The 8,131-nt window shown below is 40.3% G+C and overlaps 1 protein-coding gene across 6 annotated transcripts in view; it reads left to right on the forward strand.

The window, feature by feature from the left end:
- LOC133258988 (ankyrin repeat domain-containing protein 26-like) overlaps positions 1-7,885 on the forward strand; it is a 46,683-nt gene extending 38,798 nt beyond the window's left edge. For 5 of the 6 annotated variants that reach the window (XM_061435789.1, XM_061435785.1, XM_061435787.1 and 2 more), the window contains 2 exons: positions 6,467-6,511; positions 7,641-7,885. The gene's annotated coding sequence lies outside the window, so the exon portion shown is untranslated. The remainder of the gene's footprint in view (positions 1-6,466; positions 6,512-7,640) is intronic. The other variant, XM_061435786.1, reaches the window with a different exon arrangement.
- Positions 7,886-8,131: the final 246 nt, after the last annotated feature.

The raw sequence follows: 8,131 nt of genomic DNA on the forward strand, positions 1-8,131 counted from the left end.
GTGACACTTCCTAAGGCCCACTTGACTTTGCAATCCAGGATGTCTGGCTCTAGGTAAGTGATCACACTGTTACGGTTATCTGAGTCATGGAGATCTTTTTTGTATAGTCCTTCTGTGTATTCTTGCCACCTCTTCTTAATATCTTCTGCTTCTGTTAGGTCCAACAATTGCTGTCCTTTAATGTGCCCATCTTTGTGTGAAATGTTCCCTTGGTATCTCAAATTCTCTTGAATAGATCTCTAGTCTTTCCCATTCTATTGTTTCTCTTTATTTCTTTGCCTTGATCACTGAGGAAGGCTTTCTTATCTCTCCTTGCTATTCTTTGGAACTCTGCATTCAGATGATTGTATCTTTTCTTTTCTCCTTTGCCTTTAGCTTCTCTTCTTTTCTTAGCTATGTGTAAGTCCTCCTCAGACAACCATTTTGCCTTTCTGCATTTCTTTTTCTTAGGGATGGTCTTGATCACTGCCTCCTGTACAATGTCACAAACCTCCATCCACAGTTCTTCAGGCACTGTCTATCAGATCTAATCCCTTGAATCTGTTTGTCACTTCCACTATATAATCATAAGGGATTTGATTAAGGTCATACCTGAGTGGTCTAGTGATTTTCTGTACTTTGTTCAATTTAAGTCTGAATTTGGCAATAAGGAGTTCATGATCTGAGCCAGTCAGCTCCCAGTCTTTTTTTTTTTTTTTTTGGTGATTGTACAGAGCTTCTCCATCTTTGGCTGCAAAGAATATAATCAGTCAGACTTTGGTATTGACCACTTGGTGATGTCCATGTGTAGAGTCGTCTCTTGTGTTGTTGGAAGAGGATGTTTTGGTATGACCAGTGCAGACTCTTGGAGGGCACAAACAAAGCCTTGTGTGCAGCAGGAGCCAGGAGAAAGGAGCAGTGTCCCCACAAGAGACTGAGCCAGACTTGCCTGTGAGTGTCCAGGTGTCTCCTGCAGAGGGGTGGGTCGACAGTGGCCTGCTGGGGGTCAGGGGCACTGAATACAGCAGTGCATGAACAAGTCCTTTTGAAAGAGGTGGCCATTACTGTCATTACCCCTACCATAGTTTGACCTCAGGCCAAACAACAGGGAGAGAACACAGGCCCACTCATCAACAAAAACTTGGATGAAAGATTTACTGAGCATGGTCCTGCCCATCAGAATAAGACCCCACAGTCAGTCTCTCCCATCAGGAAGCTTCCATAGGCCTCTATCCTTATCCCTCAGAGGGCAGACAGAATGAAAACCACAATCACAGAAAACTAACCAAACTGACCACATGGATCACAACCTTGTCTAACTCAATGAAACGACGAGCCATGCCATGTCGGGCCACCCAAGGTGGAAGGGTCGTTCTGGAGCACTCTGACACAACGTGGTCTGCTGGAGAAGGGAATTGCAAACCACTTGAGTATTATTGCCTTGGGAACCCCATGAATAGTATGAAAAGGCAAAAAAATAGGATACTGAAAGACGAACTCCCCAGGTTGATAGGTGCTCAATATGCTACTAGAGATCAGTGGAGAAATAACTCCAGAAAGAATGAAGAGAGGGAGCCAAAACGAAAACAACGCCCAGTTTTGGATGTGACTGGTGATGGAAGTAGAGTCCGAAGCTGTAAAGAACAATACCGCATGGGAACCTGGAATGTGACGTCTATGAACCAGGGTGCATTGGAAGTGGTCAAACAGGAGATGGCAAGAGTGAACATTGACATTTTAGGAAAACTTCTCAAGCAGAGTTGGAAAAATATAAGAAACTCTACCTAGAAGAACTAAAAGTTAGAAAGTCATTGGAAAATAAGCTAGACACATAAGTCAAAACACAGACTCACAAAATAAATTTAGTTCATTAATTTGTCTCTAAAGCCTAATTTTTATAGAGCCAGGTTCCTGAGATGAGTAGGAAGTGAAAGCTAACTAGATAGTCACTGCTAAAGGCACCCGAAGTCAAACTAGTAATACTATATCCTTGTAAGTTTTCCTATACTATGTAAAATCATGGTTGTGAAATCGGGGGAAATGAACATGGGGGTGACTGGCAGGATAATTCACAAAGTGCCCAAAAATAACATGGCGACCTGACTCAGGGCGGGTGTGGAAGATGCAAAGGGCAGATCGCAGCACCTCCAGTGCCTAGTCCAGGTTTCCCTACTATCTGAAAGCAGAGCATTCCTAGGAAGCCTTTCATAAGCCAAAACATCATAAACCAAAGAAGCAGGGACCCGAGGACACGTTCTGCTCGTAGATGCATAAAATGAATATGCACGAGTAAAGCACAGGTGCTCCCACACAAGGTTCAGGGGTGTGGAGACTTGACGCTGAGAGGTGGGGTGTCACTCCCGGGGAAGGAGCTCGGTGGGGCCGGTCTCCCTGTTTGTGGAACACGATGCCTCTCACTGTAAAAGCATGCACTGAACATGGTTTCAGTTTTTTGCCTTTTTAAATGAAACCAAAAATCCTCTTCAGATTTTTTTTTATTACTATGAAAAACAGGTGCCTATGTAGGCCCTTCGTAGAAGTGAAGTAACATAAAATGAACTTTGGAAAAGCAGGGGATGCTTGAAATTGTTTCTGGGGCTGTTTTAGCCCTTTTCAGTCTCACCCAATGACTTTCTCATCCTACCCTCGAGATTGTGGCTCTAGGCTCTAGGCAAATGCTTAATTTTTCTGAGGTCACGAGTGAAACATTTATACTAGGGTGGTGAAAGCAAATACTTGAACGTGGCTTTGAGGGATGGGGTGTTTCTTCATCCCTGAACTCTTCCCTGGAGGCAGGTGTGTCCCAGAGGGCAGCAGATATCACTGTGAGGCCACATCCCTTTCTCTCTGACGCCCTTTCTCTCCTCTCCCAACTGTGACTTGTTAGTTGAGGAGCCCCAGACACGTGTACTTCTTTAGAACATGTTTACAACTATCATTGTTTACAGGAGGTCTGCCCTGTGCTTTCAGTGTTCAGTTTAGTGGGACATTCCATTTACTATATGGCAACTTAAAAAATGCAAATCATTTAGGGAATCGTGCTGTAAAGAGCAATATTGCACAGGAACCTGGAATGTTAGGTCCATGAATCAAGGCAAATTGGAAGTGGTCAAACAGGAGATGGCAAGAGTGAACATCGACATTCTAGGAATCAGCGAACTGAAATGGACTGGAATGGGTGAATTTAACTCAGATGACCACTGTATCTACTACTGTAGGCAGGAATCCCTTAGAAGAAATGGAGTAGCCATCATGGTCAACTAAAGAGTCCGAAATGCAGTACTTGGATGCAATCTCAAAAACAACAGAATGATCTCTGTTCGTTTCCAAGGCAAACCATTCAATATCACAGTAATCCAAATCTATGCCCTAACCAGTAATGCTGAAGAAGCTGAACGGTTCTATGAAGACCTACAAGACCTTTTAGAACTAACACCCAAAAAAGATGTCCTTTTCATTATAGGGGACTGGAATGCAAAAGAAGGAAGTCAAGAAACACCTGGAGTAACAGGCAAATTTGGCCTTGGAATACGGAATGAAGCAGGGCAACGACTAATAAGAATTTTGCCAAGAGAACACACTGGTCATAACACCCTCTTCCAACAACACAAGAGAAGACTCTACACATGGACATCACCAGATGGTCAACACCAAAATCAGATTGATTATATTCTTTGCAGCCAAAGATGGAAGAGCTCTGTACAGTCAGCAAAAACAAGACTGGGAGCTGACTGTAGCTCAGACCAGGAACTCCTTATTGCCAAATTCAGACTGAAATTGAAGAAAGTAGGGAAAACCACTAGACCATTCAGGTATGACCTAAATCACATCCTTTATCATTATACAGTGGAAGTGAGAAATAGATTTAAGGGACTAGATCTGATGGACAGAATGCCTGATGAACTATGGACAGAGGTTCGTGACACTGTATAGGAGACAGGGATCAAGACCATCCCCATGGAAAAGAAATGCAATAAAGCAAAATGACTGTCTGGGGAGGCCTTACAAATAGCTGTGAAAAGAGAAGCGAAAAGCAAAGGAGAAACGGAAAGATATAAGCATCTGAATGCAGAGTTCCAAAGAATAGCAAGAAGAGATAAGAAAGCCTTCCTCAGCGATCAATGCAAAGAAATAGAGGAAAACAACAGAATGGGAACGACTAGAGATCTCTTCAAGAAAATCAGAGATACCAAGGGAACATTTCATGCAAAGATAGTCACAACAAAGGACAGACACGTATGGACCTAACAGAAGCAGAAGATATTAAGAAGAGGTGGCAAGAATACACAGAAGAACTGTACAAAAATGATCTTCACGACCAAGATAATCACGATAGTGTGATCACTCACCTAGAGCCAGACATCCTGGAATGTGAAGTCAAGTGGGCCTTAGAAAGCATCACTACGAACAAAGCTAGTGGAGGTGATGGAATTCCAATTGAGCTATTTCAAATCCTGAAAGATGATGCTGTGAAAGTGCTGCACTCAATATGCCAGCAAATTTGGAAAACTCAGTAGTGGCCACAGGACTGAAAAGATCAGTTTTCATTCCAATCCCAAAGAAAGGCAATGCAAAGAATGCTCAAACTACCACACAATTGAACTCATCTCGCACGCTAGTAAAGTAATGCTCAAAATTCTCCAAGCCAGGCTTCAGCAATATGTGAACCGTGAACTTCCAGATGTTCAAGCTGGTTTTAGAAAAGGCAGAGGAACCAGAGGTCAAATTGCCAACATATGCTGGATCATGGAAAAAGGAAGAGAGTTCCAAAAAACTATCTGCTTTATTGACTATGCCAAAGCCTTTGACTGTGTGGATCACAATAAACTGTGGAAAATTCTGAAAGGATTTAGAATAGGATGGGAATACCAGACCACCTGACCTGCCTCTTGAGAAACCTGTATGCAGGTCAGGAAGCAACAGTTAGAACTGGACATGGAAAAACAGACTGGTTCCAAATAGGAAAAGGAGTACGTCAAGGCTGTATATTGTTGAGATAGAGACAAAAGTGAGCTTCATTTAAAATTTTTTCATGTTTGCTTGAACTACAAATTTAGAAACATTCTACAATTGCTCAGAAAAATATTTTTTGTAAATCTCCTTGCTTCTCATGAGGAGGGTAGGAGTGTAAGTCCTCCCCTTGAAACTTCAGGCTGAGGAAATGAAGTTCATCTGTAATTTCTGACCAGATTTATAGTTGAGATTACACTCATACTTTTTGTATACAGCAATTAACGATGAGAGCTTGGATAGAAGTAGGCTAAATAGTAAAGAGAGATCTTACTTGTGTTTTAAATTTTGTCCTAAATAACTCAAAATGTGGATAATTCATTGTGCTGACTCATTTTAATAAACCAGGTTTTATCAGGAGGAAACGAACATTCTTTTAAAACTAATCTCTTCAGTTTTGGCCTGCTTGATTCAACTAAAGATTTTCAAGTTTCCTGTCCTGTGTTTAAAAAATATCTATGCTTTAAAAATTAACTATATCGACTGCTACAAATAGGAGTTTGATATTGATTTATTTTTGTTCACACATTTAAGACACATAATTTAAAACATTTATTAAATGCTACAAGAATTACTGAACTATGTAACAAGGTTTTACATATTCATTTTCTCTATGTTATAGTTAAAAATCTATATGTGTTTTCTTAATCTGAGGAAGTAGCTGGCATAGGACCCTAGACTCTTTTGTAGAATTGTAACTTTGACTACATCAATGACTCTCGTACCTTAAAAACAATCTTTCTTTTAAAAAAAAACCTTCTGCACAGAACCATATTATATAAAAGAGACAAGTATAGAGTCATTTAGCTAAAGGAGTGGCCAGAGACCATGCACCTGTGACTTCTCTGTTCCTCAACCCTTCAGTGACCCCCATGGGACCTTCCCCTTCTATGGGACATAGTTCAGAAACTAACACTGTGAGAGAATTCTTCTCGCTAAACACCTTTAGAATTAAAACTTGCCGGTACATTGTTTTCTTGTGTATGATTTTCTCACCTTTCTATGTCTCACTAAATGCAAAAGTTTAAAGAAAACTGCAGATGTGTTCTTCTTATTAATATTTGACTTCAAACTACTTCATTTGAACATGATCCTCACCTAGAAATCAAAATAAAGGTCTTGGAAGTACATATTTAGGGCAGGAGCTGTTAAGGGAGAAGATGGTGATCTTGTGCATCATTACCAGGATTATGGGTCATTCCCTAATTCTCTGAAATTATGTGTACTCAATAGACTGATATTTATTATACTTTTTATCAGATTAATCTAAATAGCATTCCATATATATGTTCTCTGTTATCTAAAAGCAGAATAAGTAGGAATTCATTTTCTTTTATTTATGTGATTATTTTTCTACCTAAGTAATCTTCAAGTTAGGTCTAGTCTCAAAGTATTTAAATGTCACATGTAGGAAATTATATGTCATTCCTATGATAATATCTCGTTTAACTTAAACATAATATTTGACTTATTTCAGATGCAGCAGGAGTTGGACAGGATATAACTAGAGAACTAGAAGAAGGTATGTTGCCAAAACGTATGAATTAAACTTAGACATTGATTTCTGAAATACATGGTAAACAGTCAGTGGCATCTCTTTCCATTGTTTGGATAACAGTTGCTATCTTAAATATTTTTTCTTACATATAGCTAATGAAAAATGTGAGAGCATGAGCAGTCATAGTGAAAAATTCCTTCTTCCTCATTTATTCACCATGTTCCATTGCTTGAAAAACAAGCCCAAAAGGTCTATGTATTTATTTCTGCTATTTCCTTCTTCTGCTGCCTCCATCCCTGTGGAACTATCCGCCTACACCCTGACACTATTCTCAGAATACGTGGACTTCATCAGCGTCCCAAGTGTCTGACAGTGGTTACGGTTAGGAACCCAGGCTGAAGCAGTCATGTTTGTGTAGCTGTCACTTGGTGGTGACGTTAAAACTCCTCTGTCGCTGACTTTGTCACCAGTTTATCTTTCACGCTCAGGAAAAGCTCCAAACACCCACCTCAATTTGGGTCCTGCCAAAGTAGTTGCCCTTATCTCTCTACCACCCTCCTCTGCCCCTCAACTCTGCATCTAACCAGCCAGACTGTGTAGGATCCCACAGGTGCGCTTCCTCACCTCCGGTCTTTGTACATGTTTCTCCCCTCTACCTCTTGTACTTTCTCCTGTCCTTCAGATAGCTACTTACATATCACCTCCACCAAAAAGCTGGCAGTACTGACACAAGGCTGGCTGTCCCTTTTGAGTGCTCCTTGTGCCATCTTTTATATCTGTCTTAGTATTTATGACTCTGTATGGAAATCCGCTGTTCGTGTATTTTTCCAGCTTAGGGCATATCATTTTTCAGGGTGGACTGGGGCACCTTCATCTTGTAATTCCAGTGCTTGTCACAGCACCTTTGCACGTAGTTATCGAGTAAATGAATGAAGAATGAGAAAACCAGAAGCCCTGATACTCAGCCACACGTGCGACCATGAGCGGATTATATAATTGTAATCTTGTTTTTTGTGTTGTGTCATCTATAGATATATTTCATTCTTCGGAACACTTGGAAAGGTCTCAATTTTGTTTTGTTTTTTTCTTAACTAACACTTAGTTAACTCAGGTATTTTAGGTAAAGAATATAATTCTTTCCTTTTCCTTCCAGTTGATGCTGAATTTGCATCTAATTCCTTTAGAGTGTCTCCTTGAGGATCTACAGATGGGTCAAATGTATATGAGGACCTACTATGGAAAACATCACAAGAATATGTACAAACTTTGAAGAAAAAAGATATGATTTGAATGATGAATAGTAAAAGTTTCCCTACAGGACTGTTTACATGAAGTTTTCATTGTTTCCCATTAAACCTGATGAGAAATTCTTTATTAAAGGAAAATATTTTCATATTATGTGTGTATGATAACAATGTATATGGTATTTTTTTTTTTTGTATATGGTATTTTAAGTGATGTTTCTCTGCATCTAACTTAGCAGACTTAAAAGCCAGCACTGTTGAGTTTTCCATATTCAAAGTGATACTGTTAGTCACTCAGCCATGTCGACTCTTTGTGATCCCATGGACGAGCCCGCCAGGCTCCTCTGTCCATGGAATTCTCCAGGCAAGAATACTGGAGCAGGGAGCCATTCCCTTCTCC

The sequence above is a fragment of the Bos javanicus genome, chromosome 13 (assembly GCF_032452875.1).
Source record: "Bos javanicus breed banteng chromosome 13, ARS-OSU_banteng_1.0, whole genome shotgun sequence".
Lineage (NCBI taxonomy): Eukaryota > Metazoa > Chordata > Mammalia > Artiodactyla > Bovidae > Bos > Bos javanicus.